This window comes from Ambystoma mexicanum, chromosome 10 (genome assembly GCF_040938575.1).
Source record: "Ambystoma mexicanum isolate Mex_15411 chromosome 10, UKY_AmexF1_1, whole genome shotgun sequence".
Taxonomy (NCBI): domain Eukaryota; kingdom Metazoa; phylum Chordata; class Amphibia; order Caudata; family Ambystomatidae; genus Ambystoma; species Ambystoma mexicanum.
The window spans coordinates 268,205,536-268,225,493 of record NC_090932.1 but is presented as its reverse complement, the minus strand read 5'-3'; the positions used below and the strand labels follow the sequence as shown (position 1 = coordinate 268,225,493).

Genomic DNA, 19,958 nt, shown 5'->3' with positions numbered 1-19,958 from the left:
CTTGCCCGAGGCCAACATTGGGGAGCCCATGGAGGAATATGTGGAAAGAACCCTTTTAACACTACTGGACCACCCTAAGCTGTCAGCACAATTTGCGGTAGAAAGGGTGCATCGCTCCCAGACCGCGAAACCCAGACCTGGAGCACCTCCCCGCCCCATCATAGCAAGGATCCTGAATTTTCGTGATCGAGATGCCCTTTTACGAGCGGCCAGAGCTAAGGGGGAGCTGCTCCTTGGGGGGCGAGGATACACTTATATCCAGACTTCTCCGTGGCTGTGCAGCAGGAGCGTAAAACCTTTATAGCTGTAAAAAGAAGACTCCGAGACTTAGGGGTTGAATACTCTATGCTTTTTCCTGCAAAGCTGAGAATCGAACACTCCAACCAAACGTTCTTTTTCACTATCCCAGAGGAGGCCTCCAAATTTATAGACAAACACATCCCGGGATGAACCACTTACTGTCTAAATGGGATGTGTACCTACTCTGCATACTGCTGTGCCTAGGACACGCGGGGGACCCTTGTTGGCGTCTCCCCCTATGATGGCACCTTATTGTTGAAGTTTATTGGTTGCTGGTTTGTTCACATTGCTCCTTTTATCCTATGCAATTGTGGCCCTGTGTGCCACGCTGACTCATTGTATCCAGAGGCATTACTCCCTGACAAGACCCATCTTGGGTGACTATTCTATAACTACTACCAGACCCCCGAGGGTGGGCCCCTGGACCCCTGTCCCGCCCTTACCACTCAGACTCCACATTTTGCTCCCCAGATGGTACATCGAGACCCATGGCTGCTTCCCTCCGGCTTCACTGGCTTTACTCCCCATTGGCCATGGCCCCTCTATTACCTGTACATGCCTCGAACACTATGGTAAATACTATTAGATTGCATACTCTCCTCACGCTCTCCCCAGTCTGGTCCGCCACTGCCTGGCAGCTATCAGTCCCCCAGGCGTTGATGCCTAGAAGTTCTTGGTTGATATGGGTTAGTTTGGGTCTCGTCCCTCCGATTAGGGGAGGGATGTGGGTGGGGGGAGGGAGAGGGGACGTTATGGTTAAAAAGTCTTGACGGCCACTAGAGGCGCCCCATGCTCCGAGGCAATGCGTTTTGAGTACACAGACGGTGCACCACGCAACGCCGGATCCACTAGCTCCCTGTGGCTGGTGCCCCCGTGGCAGGAATACAAGCAGTACCCACGCGAGTATGGCTAACACTGACCTGACCTTCATGAGCTGGAATATCCAGGAGTTAGGCAATCACAGAAAGATGAGACAGGTACAGCTACATGCTGAACGTCATGGGGTGAAAATGTTTACAGGAAACCCATGCTCGACCGGAGCAGTGTGAGAGGTTTGCGAGGCAATGGGGGCCCCAGAGGTACTATACCAACTATTCTACGCAAAGCCGTGGCACCCTTACTCTAATACACAAGAGCCTGAAATTCACATGCCACCACTCGCATATCGACCCTCTGGGCAGATACGTATTGATCAAGGGCAAACTGCTCCACCAAGAGATAGCCATCCTGAATATATATGGTCCTAATATCGACGACCCTGAATTCTACCTACACTTAGCTGCCCTCCTTGAAAGTTACCCCCTGCTCCCAATATTATGGGGGGGCGATTTCAATACCATACTAGATGTCACCCTAGATAGGTCAGGCACCAGACCTCGCCAACTTTCCAAGGCAGCCTATACTATCCTTACATCCCTTCCTCGTCTGGCACTTGTGGATGTATGGCACCTAATGAACCCTGATTCCCACACATTCTCCTTCTACTCTTCGGTTCACGATTCCCATTCCAGGATAGACAGATGGCTTATAACAGACACACTGGTCAGATCCTTGTCTCACTTGGCTATCCTCCCTAGGATGCTTTCAGACCATTCACCGGTACTCATTTCCCTAAACTGGGGTCAGGATGCTGGAAAAACTAGGCAGTGGAGGCTGGGACCATATGCGCTTCTCGACCAGGCCTTCGCAGCCGAACTCGAATTCTCCATCGAGGAAATGTTTGAGATCAATACAGACTCAGTAACATTGCACGCTGTCCTGTGGGAATCGTTTAAAGCATATGTGAGGGGGATGGCCATATCCAGGTGCTGCAGCATCTTTAAAGGAATCAGTTCTGACATTGCTGCTTGCGAATCGGCCCTGGCTATCCTTGAGTCCCAATATGCCCAAGACCACTCCCCAACCACTCTGGCTGCACTGGGTTCCGAGCTGGACAGGTTTCGCGACCTCGCCCAGCGAGAGGTTAAATTCCTAGACTCCCCTCAGGCGGTGAGGAAATACGGAGAGGGTGAACACCCCGGTCGAATGCTCGCCAGGCTATTGCGCTGGGAGTTCGGTGCCCCTCATATCCCTGCGACAGTGAGACCTGATGGCTCGGTCGCCACCTCCCCGCAGGACATCAACTCCCAGTTTCAGCTGTTCTACACCTCCTTGTACTCTGCTGCCGATGGTCCCCAGGTTCCGGAAATTGATTCCTACTTAGAGGTCCTTCCCCTATCAGTACTGTCCACTGAAATTAGCCTTCTCCTGGAGAGACCGTTTACCTCCGAGGAACTTGACGAGGCCATTGCGTCGTTGGCAACAGGGAAGGCTCCTGGCCCCGATGGGCTCCCCATGGATTTCTAGAAACGATATAAGTATATCGTGATTCCGCAACTGTTGGCCTTGTGGGAGGAGTCGTGTGAAAAGGGTATACTCCATCCATCTCTCCGGGAGGCACTGATAACAGTGCTCCTCAAACCGGGTAAGCCCCCTACTCAGTGCGGCTCATACCGACCGCTGTCATTGATTAACAGCGATGTTAAAATATACGCTAAACTGCTGGCCAACCGCCTAGCCCCATACATGCCGCACATCATCCACCCGACCAGGCGGGATTTGTCCCGGGCAGGTCTACATCCCTGAATTTGAGGAGGCTCTTCAATGTAATCAGAAGAATCAGTCCGACCACACGGTTGCAGCCACCCTAGACATGCAGAAGGCATTTGACTCGGTCTCGTGGAGGTATCTATGGCGAGTGCTCGAGAGGTGCAAGTTGGGCCCCAACTTTCGTGCCTGGGTTAAGCTGCTCTACACTGCCCCGTTGGCCAGAGTTTGTACCGAGGACAGATGTTGCACTCCCTTCCAGATATCCAGAGGCACACGACAGGGTTGCCCCTTCTCCCCCCTTATATTCGCTATAGCCATTGAACCCTTTGCGGACATGGTACGCCAATCACATTCACATAGGGGCCGGCACACAGTCGGCCAATCAGATTTAGTTTCCCTATATGCAGATGAAGCTCTTCTGTACATCCGTTCTCCCGACTCTAACCTCGCCCCCATACTAGCGGATGTGGTTCGCTTTGGGGACATATCTGGCCTTAAAATAAACTGCTCCAAGTCCACCTTATTCCCACTTACGGACTCCACACATCCCCCCTCAGATTTATGTGGATTCAACTGGTCGCCGTCCAGCATCACCTACCTGGGGGTGTTGGTTTCCCGCCACGTGGCCAAGCTTCGCGAGGATAATTATCAGACTTACTTAACTAGCCTCGCGGTGAGGGCTTCCAGCTGGTCCAAACTCCCCATTTCACTAGCAGGCAGGATTGGAATACTTAAAATGGTGGTATTAGCCCAAGACATGTACCGATTCACTAACCTCCCTGTGTGGCCTGGGGATGTTTTTTTCAGAACACTGCGCCAGATAAGCAACACCTTTCTGTGGCATTCGGGGGCTGTCCGCCTTAAACTGTCCACATTGACCGCTCCCAAGGAACTGGGTGGGTTCAACACTCCAGATTTCATCAGATACTGGGTGGTAGCCCAATCGCAGTTTGCGTCATATTGGTTTAATACCACTGACCCCCCCCCCACACGTTCGGCTGGAAAAACTGGCGGTCTCGGACCGTGTGATAGGTTCCCTGATCCTCAAACCAGCACCCCCTGACCCAGACTCCACAGACCTGGTTGCTGCCACGTCCTTAGCATTGACCAAACTTTGGACAATGGTTGGCATGCTTCGCCCGTTCCACGGAGACCTGCCATTATGGAACTTTCTTCCTGATGTCCCGCATATCCCACAATCAGTCGTATCTCACTGGGCAGATGCTGGCTTCCTGGCACTCTGAGTTGCCTACAAACAGGAGAACTTTATTGAGTGGCTAGATCTTCCCTTACCCCTTAGACACCGGCCTTCAGTATGGAAGAATCTCAAATCCAAATTCCATAATTTCCCTGCCTTACCCCCTGACGAGCCTATAGTGGCGGAACTTTGCTCCTACCTCTCCTTTAGGGGCAAGGTGTCGAGACTGTACTCTTTACTGCAGAATGGGGCGGCCCCCTCCTTTACAGGGCTGAGACGCGCATGGGAGGAGGATCTTGGAGTTGAGCTCACTGACGAGAGATGGTCCCGAATGTGTGCCCGCACCCACAATGTATCCTATAACACTAAATTTAAATTAATACAATTCAAGGTGCTACACAGATACCATCATACACCAGTAAGGCTACATCGCATGTTCAGCAGCGTTCCTCCCAGCTGCCCCAGGTGTGGCATGGATCGAGCCTCCTATATTCATATGTTATGGCACTGCCCCCGTCTCACCCAATTCTGGTTAGACATCTGCTCCACACTATCGGATATCCTTGAACACACTATAGCCCCCACCCCATTACACTGCCTGTTTCATGATCTCCCACAGCTGCCCCGCAACTCTAAGAAACTTGCAAGTCTCGGCATGCTGTTGGCAGTCCGCTGTATACTGTTGTGTTGGCTCCGTCCCAGGGCCCCTACCTATGCACAGTGGCTCAGGTCAATTACATGGGTTCATGATACTGAGGAATCCTGGAATGCAATGCACCACTCACACTCAAGGCCAAGAGACATCTGGCGGACGGAAGTTCCGGGACTATATGGCTGCCATGGCCTCACCCACAAACTCTGTCGTGTCCTCCCCTGAAGGCTCCCCATGAATGATGTCTTCCCCTGATACAGTTGTTAATGTCCAGTCTGCAACCTCAATCTCTGTATATTGTAATTGACGCATGTTGTGTTGCTCATTATGTATGTTGCTGGTTTCTTTGGCTCATTGCTGGTGCCATGTGGCGCCTTGTTGGTTTCTGGTGTGTTGTCAAGAAAAATAAAGAAAGTTTCTACACTGTTATATAGCCCGTGATCACAAATGTCAAAGCTGACTAGGGATGGATGGTACAATCGGATCGTGGGTGGGGTGTAATCTGAGGGTGGTAAAAACACTTTTATTTTTATTATTACAGCCAAATCATTCAATGAAAGACTGGGGACATGTCCAAGTGTGACCCCCAGGACCCATATTCAACTTTGAAGGGATAATGGACACAGCATTCTTCAGGAACACACTGTGTGTGTGGTCCAGGTCATGCATGTGAAGACATGTTTTGCCCACGACACCAAAAACTACGCATGATTATAGAAAACCAGCCAAAGCATTCCTCAGCAGTGGCATTCATTCAGTGCCAGTGTCATTGATAGATCAGAGCCCCTTCTAGGTCACATGACCTAAAACTCAGGAATAATGCCATCAAAAGGTTCTGCTCTGAGGTACTTTCCCGGGACATTACCTGCAGGAAAAATGGCCATGTAAAAAAGCTGTTTGTTTGGAAGGGGGCTGCAACGAACATGTGAGCCTTGATCCCCCATGACTGTTGTACACCTTCCCACCGGTCTGCTTTGCCATGGGCAGGACAACTATTTTAATGTAGTTGAACTGCAGACATTTCATTTTCATTACAGGGTTTGCCCCACCAATGAGAAATAATAAATAAACATTGGGCCTCATTACAACTTTGTTGGTGTGGAAACAACATGCTGATATTTCCGTATACCGGCATGTTTCTGCACCGGCAAAGCACAAGTTTGCCAGTGGGGAGGCCAGAATTACTTCCAGCTAAGAGCTTAAGTTAAAATAGTGTATTAAGCAGTAATACTGCCACCTACTTTCCTACCACATAGAGTACATGATAAACACAAGGCCTCTATACCATGGTGCTACTGGGCTTTTGTGGTGCATGTGCTATGCAAAAAAAGGTGCGTTTGTTGATTGACATGAAAACATTGTTTATTGTTGTGGACCAACCTTCTCTTGTATACAGTGTTCTGTCACGGAACGTGCTATGTTGCTCTGTCTCTTTTGCTTTCAGGTATATACGGGATTACCCAGGGTCATATAAGGTACCCACTGCTGTGAGGTGCACACCATACATTGGTAGAGATCCTATCCACCATTTAACTTTTTCACAGTTTGTCACTGATATTGTGCTAGGTGGAAATGGTATGTATACCTCAGCAATACTACCATTGTATGCTGTGTTATATATTGCAAATTCCTTTTCTACATGACAGTTATAGACGCCCTTATACTGAACCCGTATTCCGATTTTGTCCTTTTTTATATGTACTAGCGGTTTGCATATGCTGCTACATTTTCATGGCTTTTGATGGCTTGCAGCACTCAATGATACTTGTACAACTTCCAATGGGACATCTGCAAATTTGAGTTGAAACTGCTTATGCAGTAGGTATATAGCCATTCTCTCTGTAATGGTTTTAGGGGATAACTGTGGTGGGTGAACCACAGAGCAGCATGGATATGGTACTGGATATACTAAAAATATCCACTGTTTCCATACGATGCACAGAGGATGATCAAATGGGGGAGTGAAGGAGGGCTCTTGTCAGGTCTGTACCACAGAGCTGTATCTTAAGATGTTTAGTAATATGAAAGGGCAGCCACTTTCTTGATTGTATAAAGGTCTGGCCTCTGATCCTTGTACTTATAGACAGAAGGAGAACACACCCAGAGGTATACTGTTTGATTCACAATGTATTACAGCTACTGACACCTCATGATTTTATGCATCAATAAATTTATGAATAAATAAATGACTACATCTATCAGTGCAGAGTTCAGACAGAAGAATGCTGTTTTGTTGTGAAGCAGTAACATTAGGGGAGGCCTTGATCGTCAGATGCATGTGTTGGATGAAGCTGAATGAGACATAACTTTGGATGACTAGCAGGGGAGCGGGTCAGGAATGGGAGCCAATATTTGTGACATTTTATTTTGTTCTTAAAAGTCTTCAGTACATTCATCTATGATTCTCGAGTAGAAAAAGGAGACATCTGAGATTGGGAAGCACAGGCGCCTTGTTGGCTGACCCATCAAAGTTAACCTTTTTAAACAATTCCTAACATTATTTAAAACTAACAAAATATTTGAAAATAATGCAGGCCATCTCAGCCAGATAGTGTTTGCAGAAGCCAACAATGCATGGCTCATCCTCCACAGTAGTGGTTTTCAACCAGGAAATAGGCTACATGCTTCTTCCTGTTTTTATGGTGTTACATGCATGTTGACACAGGAGAACGGTTAGGGGTAGACTAGGCTAAGCTGTATTTGAACCTCTGTGGGTTATTATTAGCTTAGCCTAGTAGGAATATTTAGTATATTTCAACTCAACCACAATTGGAAATGTTTTGGGCCAGGGTTTGGCCAGACCTGCATTGAACTGTGGTCAATGTTTCCATTTTCTCTCTTCTTACATTGCTCTGTCCCATGTGGAACCCTCAAGCCAGACTTCCCCCAAAGGCTCTCTTGGCCCTATGGCACCCACTCTCTCTCTCTCTCAGGGAGGCTTTACAGGTTTGTCAATGGACATGCAGTTTATGTGGACCTCTACCTGCACTAGCAGAGAAGTGTTTGTGGAGTCTCCTAGGTTGGAGCACCCTGCCAGAGATTGTACAGTATGCCCCTTGCCTTATAGCAATCCTTCTTCAGCATATTCTATCCAGACAAAATTACTTTTTCCGGCCATTTGGGAGTGGACCTTTGTGTCTTTTTTTATTTGCATGTCACACCTTCTGCTGTCAACTCCCCACAGATTGTGGAACAGATAGCGACTGGCCTGCTACCTACCTCTGACGACAGAAGCTCACCACATTCCCCTTGGTGTTGTTAGGGGAGTGAGGCATCAGCATGACCATCTCTAACTGGGCACAGGGAGCAACAAAGTTTGCATAAAGCACACAATCATTATGGCCCTTGTTTCCAGATTGGGACCAGCAAAGGTCTTCTGAGGAATGATACATTGAACGCGTCCAACAGCACTTTAGTAGGGTAAAGGTGGGTTTCCTACTCCCATGTTTTTGGAAATCCCAAGGGCACTTAGGATCATGGGATTTGAGATTCCTTCCTGCCAGAAGACATTTGTTTGGAGCGTGATCACTTCTGTGGGTGATCAAACCAAGGGTACGCCAGGCCTACCATCTGTATCAGAAACACTTTTGGGTGCATAGATGTTAACATTCTTTTCTTATATGTCATTATTGCACATGTTTAAATGGTATATATTTGTAATTCCTTAAGTGTGGCTGAGGTATGCTTCATATTTAATTTCTCACAGAGTTATCTTGTTTTCTCTTAACATGCAAGAGACGTATTCTTAGAGCTAATGTGGGATTTCCTACCAGATTCAAGGGATTGACCTCGGTAATAATCTTCATTAGATCCTAATGGTGCCTAGCTTTACAACAGGTGTGGGTCCTCTGGCTGAACTGAAGGGATCAGCCATAGAAATATATTTAGCTACTTACACTTTCTTGACTTTGTTTGTTTTTATTTGCTCACATGTCTTATTTTGCCGTTTCAATTTAAATGTTTATTAATTGTCTCTTTGATACTGAAATTCAACATAGTCCAAATCTCCAAGAAAACAAATGGTGTAAGCACAACTACTTAATGTAGCCTAAGAAAATATGTATTGGAATGTCTCCTGTGGAATATTTTTATTTTATTTTTTAAAGAGCGGACACAGCTCGACAGCAGTGGAGCACTGTACAGGGTTTGGGTAGCAAGCATTTGGGCTGACATCTTTTAACATCATAGCAGTACTGTGAGTTCCATTGTATTTTTCCATTGGTCCATATCTACTGTGATCATACATTTGTATGAAGTAGAACATATTTAACACATGTAAAAAGGTCTGTAGAAGAAACAAGTTCAGGAAATCAAAGTTGTTGGACCAAGGGAGAGGCCGGGACACCCGTTCCCGCAAAAGGAGTCTGAACATCTACCTTGGGAGTGTAGCAGCAAGAAAGTCGGATGGGTTGCATCAGGGGTGGTATCAGCACCCTCTATCCAGTTGGTGGTTTGAATGTCTTTTATTTCTTGGCCAACTAGTCACCGTGACTCTGAAATGGCACTGCAATGTGACTATAGCCTGGCCCCCTTCTTACATCACAATGGTCTGAATTTTGTTCCTGCCAAGGGCTGGCTTTGACAACCGTATTTTCCTGGAATTTCATTATCATTTTCTGGTGTACTCTAATCTGTGAACTTCACACAGACCGTCCCATGCACACTATCTATAGTTGAAAATTCAACTCAACTGTTAGTGAAATTTGAGATATTCAGTGAAATGATACCAATGAGGTAGATAAACAACATTCAGGAAAACAATGTACTTGACAAACAAATAGATAAAACACGTTTAAATATCTAAAGAAATCCACAATATAGAGCTCAACGCGTTTCAGGAATCAATCTCCTTCATCAGGTGCATATTCATAGTATTGCGGGGAAGGTGCAAATTCAGCGCTGCCAAGGTGAGCGCACCTACCAATTATCTAAGTGACAGGGGGACGGAATGGGGAAAGAGAGGAGTCACTCCTGGGATGAGGGCATTGACTGCTAGGCTGTGTAAAGTATGTGCAGGTGCAGCCGGAGAAGTCAGTGGGGAAGAGTGGGATTGGGGGTACAGAGTGAGGCATAGGGGAGAGGGGCACGCAGTGCATAGGGATGAGGGGCGGGGGCAGTGGGTAGAAAAGGTAGTGAGTGAATCACGATGTGAACACAACAGCCATTTTGGAGTATATGCCTCAGGTAAGTAAAACATTAGTCTTTTTGCAGCCACAGGCCTCATGTCCTGGGTACACATGAATTTCTGGAGTGCTTAGCTACAGCAGTGTGCTGGAGAAATGTTTCAAGTTGACAGTTCCCAGGAGAACGTAGCCACAGGGGAATTGGACCACTAGATCATTTCGAGGCCAGCAAGCCAGGCACCTGTGTGCTCGCTGGCAAGTTTAGGGAATTAGAAATTAAATACAGGCAAATGAAATTCAAACCACAGTGGGGTATGAGGTTTCAAATCGCCCTTGGCAGATGAGCATGGGAAGAGGGCAGAGGGGCGAACAACGATGAACCAATCAACAGGAGAATTTCGTTATCCCTAGGGTGCAACACTGTTTTGTGTCCTTGCTGATGTCCACGGGGCACCCTATTGGTCAGATTACATGTGAATGTCTCCCCTTTTGCCAAACCTAGGGTGTCTTGTGTGTTCGATGGGACCTGACCAATGGCAGATGAATAAAGTTCCAATGGTCGGCACAATCACGTAATGATTTGCAACATTGTTGGGTGGTAGTGTAGGAAGGTTTGTGGCGTTAGAATGGGTGGTGTTGTGCAGTGGAGCGACGGAGGCATGAACCAATTTCGATCCTCCAATGTATGTTTGGATATAGGGGACTGGCGCAGTCCCACCGTTCAGCTTTTGCAGTGTTCCAAAATGTTTCAACTGTGGTACATGCAAATTATGCTGTGTATGTATAAAAAACCTGCCCCCTCTGGGCAGCGTTGACATCTCTCTTCACTCATTTCAGTTCCACAAGGCTGCTTGAATCGTGCTTTCCCAGCTGATTATCTGGGCCAATATAAAGTGCATACTTCTTGACTGGTGTACGCTCATTCTTAGTTTACTGTGGTGTTCCAGTCGTTATTTACCGTGGAGGACCCCTAACACATTTGGAGGCCCCAGCGAGATCCTCATTTCCCTCGGCAGGTTGAAGGTATTCTGGACACACTCCCCAGGGTGCACAGGCCAAGTGAGCGCAGACCAGTCTGAATTGCACAACCGAAGAGGCTCTACAGACACCGAGTTCAGAAAGGTCTGCCTGGTCCCGAGTGCTGTCCGCGCTAAGGTGGAGGTGCAGGCCATAAGGAAGGCTTGGTGCCGGGAGGACTTGAGGATCTCTAGGACACGTGATTGTACCCTTGCATGATCACATGATATCTAGGTTACATGCCCACAAAAGGGGAGAGGGTTTTTTATGTTGTTTTGGACGCATCCTACAGGTGGGAGGACGATCGGCCATAGTACTCGTAGATGTTAGTTCCACCCCTCAGACAGGGAGAGGGTGTGTGGTGGGCACATCTCCATTAGAGCAAAACGGTGCATAGACGGTGGCGGACCCCATTAGAGGGGAGATGCGCGTAGTGCTGGCAATTGCAAAGTTGCCTGATTTTTCGGGGATGGGATGTTGTTGATTTGTTGATTTATTGAAGGAAGGCACGCAGTAGGATAGTAGATGTTGAGTAGATTGGTCGTCTTGACATTTGGTGTTTTTTTCGGTCTAGTATTTGTAGAATTTGTTGTGTCACATGGGGTTGGCCGAGGTGGAAGGGTTGGCCAAAGTGGAAGGGTCAACACCTGAGATAGTGTGTAACAAAGTGCGCTTGGCATAGTAGTGTCAAACGTGGGGCCGGAGGTGGGTGTGGCCAGGCATTTGCTTACTAAGATAGACCACAGTAAGCAGCAGGTGGGCCTGTGGAAAAGGCTGTAGGTGTGCTAGCATTGGGTGAGTGGGTGGGCCTTTTGAGAAGGCCGGTGAGCGTGATAGGTGTGAGTGGGAGTGCCTGTGGAGAGGGCCAGCGAATGTGAATAAGGTGTAAATGGGTGAAATGATGAGTATGGATGTGTGAGGGGAAAGTGTGGGTGAGTACAGGGGAACAGTGAGCGGAGGGAATTGAGGGGGTGTGGGAATGGAACAAAGGTAATTAGGATATTTTGGGTCTAAAACTGGTAGAGATGGGGACCATGGACAACCGTGTAGCCAAGGTACGGGAGTGAGGACGGGGATGGGGTTCAGAAGGGATATACCTCTGGACCATTTATGTAAGAAGTTACCACAGTATCGTGATAAAATACTCATGTACCATTTTCAGTGGGTACAACACACTGCAGGACAGTGCTTTTCCGCAAATGGCCAGGAGAAGGAACCTTCGATAGTGGAATAATAGAAAGTATGTTTTCTTATTTATTAGTAATGTATAAAGGGTCTAAATTGAAGCAAAGGCAAATATCCTAGGGCTTTGGAAGCTCTATGAAGAGGAAAAGGAGGAGTATAATGTGCCACCACCTCCCTATGGATTGTACCTAACAGCCCACTGCGCACGTCCCCAAATAGAGGGGGGCTAGGATGGGGAAAGGTAAGCCTGAGGCGGGTTGTGCTGGGGAACAAAAGGAAAAAAGCAACAGGAAGTATTTGGCTGACATAGAAAAGAGCATGCAGCAACAGTTGGACACTATGTTTGAAGGAGGCAGAGAGGGTGATAGAAAATGAGGTGCAGAGTCAGGAGAAGGAGCAGGAGGACGATGGGGGTAAAGAGTGGTGGTCATTGCGGAAGGTAATGTTTAAGTTAGATAAGGGGTCTGTGACGAAAGGTAGGAGCAGCAGGACGGTCTGACGAGTATTCTGTTGCCTCAGACAGGGATGAGGGGGCAGGAATGAGAACCGGGGAACGGTGGGACGATGAACTCTGGGTTGCGGATCAGGAGAAGGAGAGGGGGCGGAGACAAGGAGAAAAGAGGGCTAACAAGGGAGAGAGCAGGGACTGGTCCCAGACAATGCGCAGTTGAAAGGGGAGGATGGCGGTGGCGAAGGCTCCATAGGAAAAGGCGGGCCCCGTTCCTCAGACCCAACTACCCCTGTTGCAGAAGAGGGTGGGGGGGAGCGCACTACATACCCTGACAGACGATGGACAGAGACAATTTAATATACAGCTTGCCCTCCCTCATTGACAGGTGCGGGCAAGTGGATATATGCCATCGAGAAGGAGACAGCAGGGGTTACCCTAGCGATCAGGGATACGAAAAGCCTGTTTGCAGCAATCTTGGGGGAGCGAGGGGACAGGAAATGGGAACAGGTGGGATACAATGTGGTAAAACTGAGTAATAATATGCATGATGGAGCACCCTTTAATAACTGTTGTGCCCATTTGTGGAAAGTGCTAAGAAATATGTGCCCCAATATTTCTGACATGGGGTCCATACTGGCCCGGAAGATGAAACCAGACAAGAATCCTGCAGAATATATATGACAAATACAGGAGATGTGAACGCTAGAAACACAACAATTGTGGGATGCAAAAATACCCATATTTGATCATATAGAATCATATACTGGTCCAAGGGCTCCCCTCAGATATGCAGACCTCACTATACAAAGTAGCAGCGATATAGGCTAAGGGGTGGCCAGAGATACAATCGACTATCTTACACTTTTGCAAACGAAAGCAAGAATGGGAGAAAGATGCGGCAGATATTGTTGTGAAAGCAGAAATGAAATTGGTGCAGAAGAAGCTTGAGAAGCTTTCAATGGAAGGGGCTGTGCTCACCCAAGGTGCCACGAAGTGGCCCCTGCCCAGCAAGGGGGATTTCCAGTGATAGGAGGACCACAACAAGTGGGGTACCCTCAGCCAAAGTATGTGTAATATTGGGGGAACCAACAGCCTGGCTTCTATCCACAGGGGGGGTTTCAACCCACCAATTGGAAGATCTGTCATGACAGAGGAAACCCACAGAGGAGCTGGGGATTTGGGTATGGAGGGACAGGACCCCAAATTTCAGGGAAATGTTTCCTGTCTGGGTAACAAGGCCATTTTACGGAATGCCCAATACGACAACAACTATATTAGTATCCTGGGGGACCACAACCAGTGGCCCAGCTGATACAGCCTCAGGTGTAGCCCCCACATCCACAGACACACCTGCAGCCCCAGCAACCCCCACCACAGACACCATCCCAAGCAGGGCCTGTGGGGATCCCAGAGCTGCCAGCAAGTGCATTGCAGGCACCCATGCAGACACATCCACAAGTGGACAATACACTGCTGGGTCAGAATGTATTCCCTAGTATTACCATAAGATAGGGAGCCAGCCTATCAGTGTGAGTGTAGGGATTGCCTAGCCACAGACATCTATTCCCAGTGATTGACTACTTGGCGCTGATTTATTGCCAGACTAATTCCTATATGTACCGCCTTATTCCTTTGCCCTGGACCGCAAGTAGGTATTTAGCAGGTCAGTGTCAACACCTGCCCTAATGCATGCAGGCTCTTTTCACGACCGCGGTCCAATCCACATGTCGAGTACATAAGATAGATGTGTACTCATTAAGTACATTTTACACAGATACTCAGTTAATGCAAATGCCACAGTATGGGGATGTGCCTGCGAATGTATTGCGCACCAACACCCAGTAAAGCCAGGGATGCCTGACTTGCCTGACCTTCCTAGCGGGGCGACACATAATGCACGTACACATCAGTTTCCATAACCACAGGACAAGCCGTGGTCCCGATCAACTGATGGTTGAAGGGATGCAGACTGACTGTGTGCGTCATTACAGCATAGGCACAGTTCGTAAATATTACTTGGAAACAGGACAGGTATTACACGGTGAGAACAATATAATAGTTGTTCACTATCCAAACGGATAGACATGGACCCTATGTAGAGGACTGATATAACGTGAAGTTGCTTAACGTTGCAGACCAGAACGCGTTGCAGACCAGAATGCAAATTAGCCAGCCAAGGGCCTTAGTGGATGAGAACACTGGCACGTCTAGAGGCCAGTGTTTTCACTTAACAATGTTGAGCCCCATGTTCGAGAGGTTGCGCACACAACCCTGACTATGCCTTTTTTGATACTCTTGATAGCTTGAGCAAGTGAGCGTAGCTACACCCTTGAACCAAGTGCCCCAGCTATATCTGAATGGCAGTTAGTATGAGGAAACATCTGTAAAAATCATACAGGTCAGTGCCCCTCTCTATATCATTGTATGGGCTGTTGGTATATGTATACCCCTGTTTTTGAATTGACCCCATAAAGAGTTTGGGCAGGTGTGCCTTGCCCTGTGAGAACAACTAATTAGTTGGGCAATTACTAAAATTAAGAGGATGTAGTAAATGGTTATGTAGTGTTTGAAATGAAATGTGCATATTGGGAATGCGATGAGACGCATATCCCCTTTTCTAATTGAATTAGTCTTGCAACTAAAGCGTGACCCTGTACTGCTTTGGTTTGTTACAGGGCCACCAGTTCTTAAATTCACAAACACCAGTTGAGGATGGTGGGGTAAGAGGCCCAGTACCTGTCCATCATACTGCCAGTGGTATTGAGTATACCACATTGGTTAATGAAGACCATCCTGAAGAAAGTGGGTCTAAATTTAAATACCATTGAAACCGGTAGACAAAAATACTGTGAGATGGTTAAGGTCACTACCCATACAGCATAGTTTTGCTCCACTCTCGGTGTGGCCCTATTTGATCCACAGGGGTTTACACAAGAGAGCGGATGCGTTGTGGTCTTCACAAACATTTCACATGGATGTTTTAGTAAATATCTAATGCTTTTAGATTTGCTCTTTATGAGTAATGGTAGTTATTCATTTTGTCTATAGGTCATTAAAATTGTATTACACCACAAATAGACAAGTGAATCACATTACATTGCCCTATCTCCCATATTTTAGATGTGTATGAGTGAGATTGATGGATGAGGAGAAGAGGTCGATTCCTATTACCTTGCACAGCTGAAGAAAAAATTGATTTGCCTTTTCCTTTCTTTTACTGTCTGCTGTTAGATAAGCGGCACACCAGCGAAAACTAGTATGAACAATTTGCAGGCAGTGTTAGATAGACCTTCATGCTATCCTTGTGTCTCTCTTTGTTACAGCTAGACACTAAAGGTGACCTCTTTCTCCACATTTGGATAAGTCTGAAACATGTTGCAAGTGAAAGTAGTTTAGGCAAGTTGGTCCTCTTTTGTGTGATCAGAACGTAGTGCCCCAATACACCGGGGTAGTAGTTCTAAGACGAAATCACCTTCCCGTTCCTGCAGGGAATGACACCCCAATAGGATTGCCCACAGAGAGTGTGTGTGAGTCGAGTCCTAGAAGTAACTGAAGACCTTGAAGAGGAAACACCCAAGTTAGCAGCGAAGATAGGACAGAACGATTTCTCCTTTTTGATAGGTACGGGAGCCACCAAGTCCTGTAAATAGGAGGGTGGGTTCCCGTTGTCAAACAAAGTAATGGACACAAAGGGCTTCTCTGAGGCTATTGTCACGGTTCCACTAACACAGGATTTACCATTAACGATAGGCACACAACAGCTTGTGGTGCCTTTATTGTACTCAAAAGATACTCCCATTAACATAAAGGGGAGGGATTTGCTGAGTAAGTAGAACACAACCATTTCATTTTCAGAGAAGAGTGATCCATACATAATATATATCCAGAAAGAGTGGCGGTTATCATACAGACATACTGTGCACACAGCACCGTGAGGGGACAATCAATATACCTCAAGGTGTTCTTGTAAGGGGTCCAAAAATTATTGGTGTGGGTGCCCTGGATGAAAGGAAAAACATTCAGACTGGTGACAGAATTCCTATTTAGGCCATCAGTGCACAAGGAAGTTGCCTCAGGCATGCCAATGACATTGCGGTTGGAGGGGGCAGTTACATGGCAAGACATGGTGATATTATGTGGGACAGATGAGTATGACATAGAGTGGTGCACAATTATCTGTACTGACCGCACATTGAGCGTGACTGATGTCCTTGACGAACAACTGTTCACAAAGGGCGAGGAGGAGGGAGGACTAGTGTTCCAGCTCTACATCCCATACCCAATAAGAGTGGTAGAAAGGCTATTGCCACAACTGACACAGGTAGCGTGGAAACAGACCGCCCACGACCAGGAAGATTTGAAGAAGGTCCTGGGAATGTATGAACTAAAGGGTCCCATGATGTGGTGGGACTCAAAGGGGCAGGGGTGGTCCGCATCAAATTAAAAGAAGGGGCATTGCTGCCCCAGGTGAAACAATACCTGCTTTCCTGTGAAGCAGTCATGGGCATATACAACACGCCTCTCGTGTTATGGCAGCAGGGCATCATAAAGACATTGACATTCCCATCCAATACGGCCATATACCCAATTAAAAAGGCAAAAGGAGGGACATGGAGTTGTATGCAGGATCTCCGCCCCCTGAAAAATATGGTGGAGGCTGAGTTTCCACTTGTGCCGAACCCGGCTATGATATTATGCAATATCCTGTCCAATGCAAGATATTTTACAGTGTTTCATTTAAAAAATACTTTTTCCGCATCCAATTGCATCCTGACTCCCAATACCTCACTGCGTTTATGTACCGCAGTCTTCAATTTGAGCACACAAGATTACCACAAGGGTATTGTGAGTACCCTAGTGTATTAAACAGAGTGATCAAGATGGATTTGAGCAATTTGCAAATACCCAGTACTGTGATGCAGTACGTAGATTAACTCCTAGTTTGTAGCATGATGGAGGAGCAATGCAGGAAGGATTCAATAGTTCTTTTGACCCTGCTAGCAGAAAAAGGGTACAAGGTAGACAGAGAGAAGCTAAGTACTCTCAGACAGAGTATCTGGGGCAAATATTATTGGCAGAGGGGTGGAAGATAACACCTGAGAGGGTGGAGGCTATACACAAGACACCACCACCCAGAACAGTAAAAGAGATGCGAACATTCTTGGGATTGAGCAACTATTGTAGGGCTTGGATATTTGATTATTATACATTCATGAAGCCCCTCCTCCAGGCACTTAAAGAAGTGCAGAAAGCTAAAAGCCCCATCAAATGGACTTCAGAGATGAACTAACATTTTTCCAAACTCAAGGAGGCACAGGCTCATGCCCCATTGATGGCAACCTCAAGCTATGAAGAAGTTTTATTTCTTTTCACATTCTGATGGCACGGTGATGACGTCTTACCCAGAGAAAACCACAGGCACACAAGCCCCTGGCATATTACAGCGGTTTGTTGGACCCAGTCACGGAGGGCCATTTTTCATGCAAACAAGCGCTTGCGGCTGCAGCGTTTGCCATAGAGAAGGCTGCTGCCATAACAATGGGTTGGCCAGTGATTTTGAATGTAGAGCATTCGCTTTTTGCAAACGTGGAAAAATCCAAATCCATGTTAATGACTCAGAGGGCCTCAGGATATGAGGTAATACTGACAAACCCAGTGATTGAGGTTGTCAGATATCATGTAGTGAACCCAGCAACGTTCATAGCTGAGGTAGCTGCGCCCGGGAGAATATGTTCACAATTGTGCATTTTATATGGACGGGATGGAGGGGAAACCCCCAGGTGCAGGAATAACCTATAGAGGGGGCAGACATGCTCTTTGTAGAAGGGTCTTCTATAATAGATTCAAGCACAGGGGTTGGCACATGGGTGCAACAGTATTGTATTATCATGAGGGAGGATTTTGCATTTGTTCTCAAATGCGGCTGCCAGCACACTACTCGGGACAGGCAGCAGAGTTGGAGGCTTTAATAACAGCCCTCAATATTTCAGAAGGGCACATGGTCAACATTTTTTCAGACTCCGCATATGTCACGTCCACGGTGCACTCAGGACTAGCCCGATGGGAGAGGAGGGGGTTCAGGAGGAGCAATGGGTCCCTGTTCAACATGCAGAATTACTAGAACGGCTACTTGAGGTGTTACCCCTCCCAGTGGAGGTGGCCATAAACAATTGCAAAGCCCACACAGGCGGCCTGGATTTCATTTCACAGGGAAACGATATGGCTGACAGAATGGCCAAAGAAGTGGCCTATATGCCAGAAGGCACTACCAAGTTACTCCCAGGTAAAAAAGAGAAGGTACCCATTATGGCACTTGGATCTAAGAGACCCGAGAGCAATAACACCACTGAGCCCTTTAACACACTACCCATTGTCAAGATAATAGAGTTGCAAGGTGAGGCGCCCCAAGAGAATAAAGGGAGCAAGAAAGCTCCATGTTAGCTTTCTTGCTTCTCATGCCAAAATACAATTTAGTTAGTGGTGGTGCATGTTACAAATTACAAATCATATAAGAGAATACTAGGCATGTTAGCCTGATTCTCAAGTAGACTGGGCCGCAATCTATGTCTACCGATATGTTTATTTTGGTAATGTGGCCGGTTAAGATGGATGTATTGAATCCATTCTTTTCCTCCTTTTGATGAATGAGTCTACAGAGTTTATAATACAGCCTCTACATCCAAGAGCAGAGGGATGGGGCTTATTTGCCAGCACCCAATAGTCCTCCTCCATCATTAAAAAGACTCCTCCGCTAAAATTAGTGGCTGTATGTTTCCATGAAGCGGCTGTTTCAAGTACAGCAGTAATCAAAGATCAATAATGCAAGTTCAGCATCCATCTTAAGAAGCACTGTTAGTCATTAATGCATTGTGGTAAGAAATATATATCAGTGAACTATGTGGATGAAGAGCAAACTGAAATTGAAAATATATGATTAATGTACTAAGTTATTCTAATAGTATTTGCAGACAAGTCTATAATGACAAAGGGCTCAAATAGATATCAGGAACAGAACTGAAAAAAATGGAAGATCAATTTTCTATATGTTAAGCAACACTCTACCTACTATTTAGAGCAGTCATAATCTGTCCGTGTTGGTTGAAGTGATTGTGCAACTATATTTGTTTTCAGCACTCTTCCCCAGCTGCAACTGTTATATGATACGATAGAATCTTGCTCCAGATATATTTGTGTGAGTGACAGTCACAGGGTCAAATCTCAGCCCGTTATTCTTCTTGGTTTGAAAAATTGAGAACTGCTACACTGGGTACAGTGACAGTAATTATGACATTTCTTAGGGTGGAAGGACTTCGTCATGAAGCATTACGTAAGATCCTGATGTAATCACCTTTATTAGTATTCAAAGCATCCACAGAATCATATAATTGAAATCCCATGTGTCATGCTGGCAGTGCAATGCTGGCAACACAGTCTTCTTTCTAT

At 46.7% G+C, this 19,958-nt stretch overlaps 1 protein-coding gene across 2 annotated transcripts in view; it reads right to left on the bottom strand.

Moving 5' to 3' along the window:
- Positions 1 to 19,958, bottom strand: part of LOC138491341 (beta-galactoside alpha-2,6-sialyltransferase 1-like) — a 566,357-nt gene that overhangs the window by 274,966 nt on the left and 271,433 nt on the right. The gene's annotated exons all lie outside the window — the stretch shown is intronic.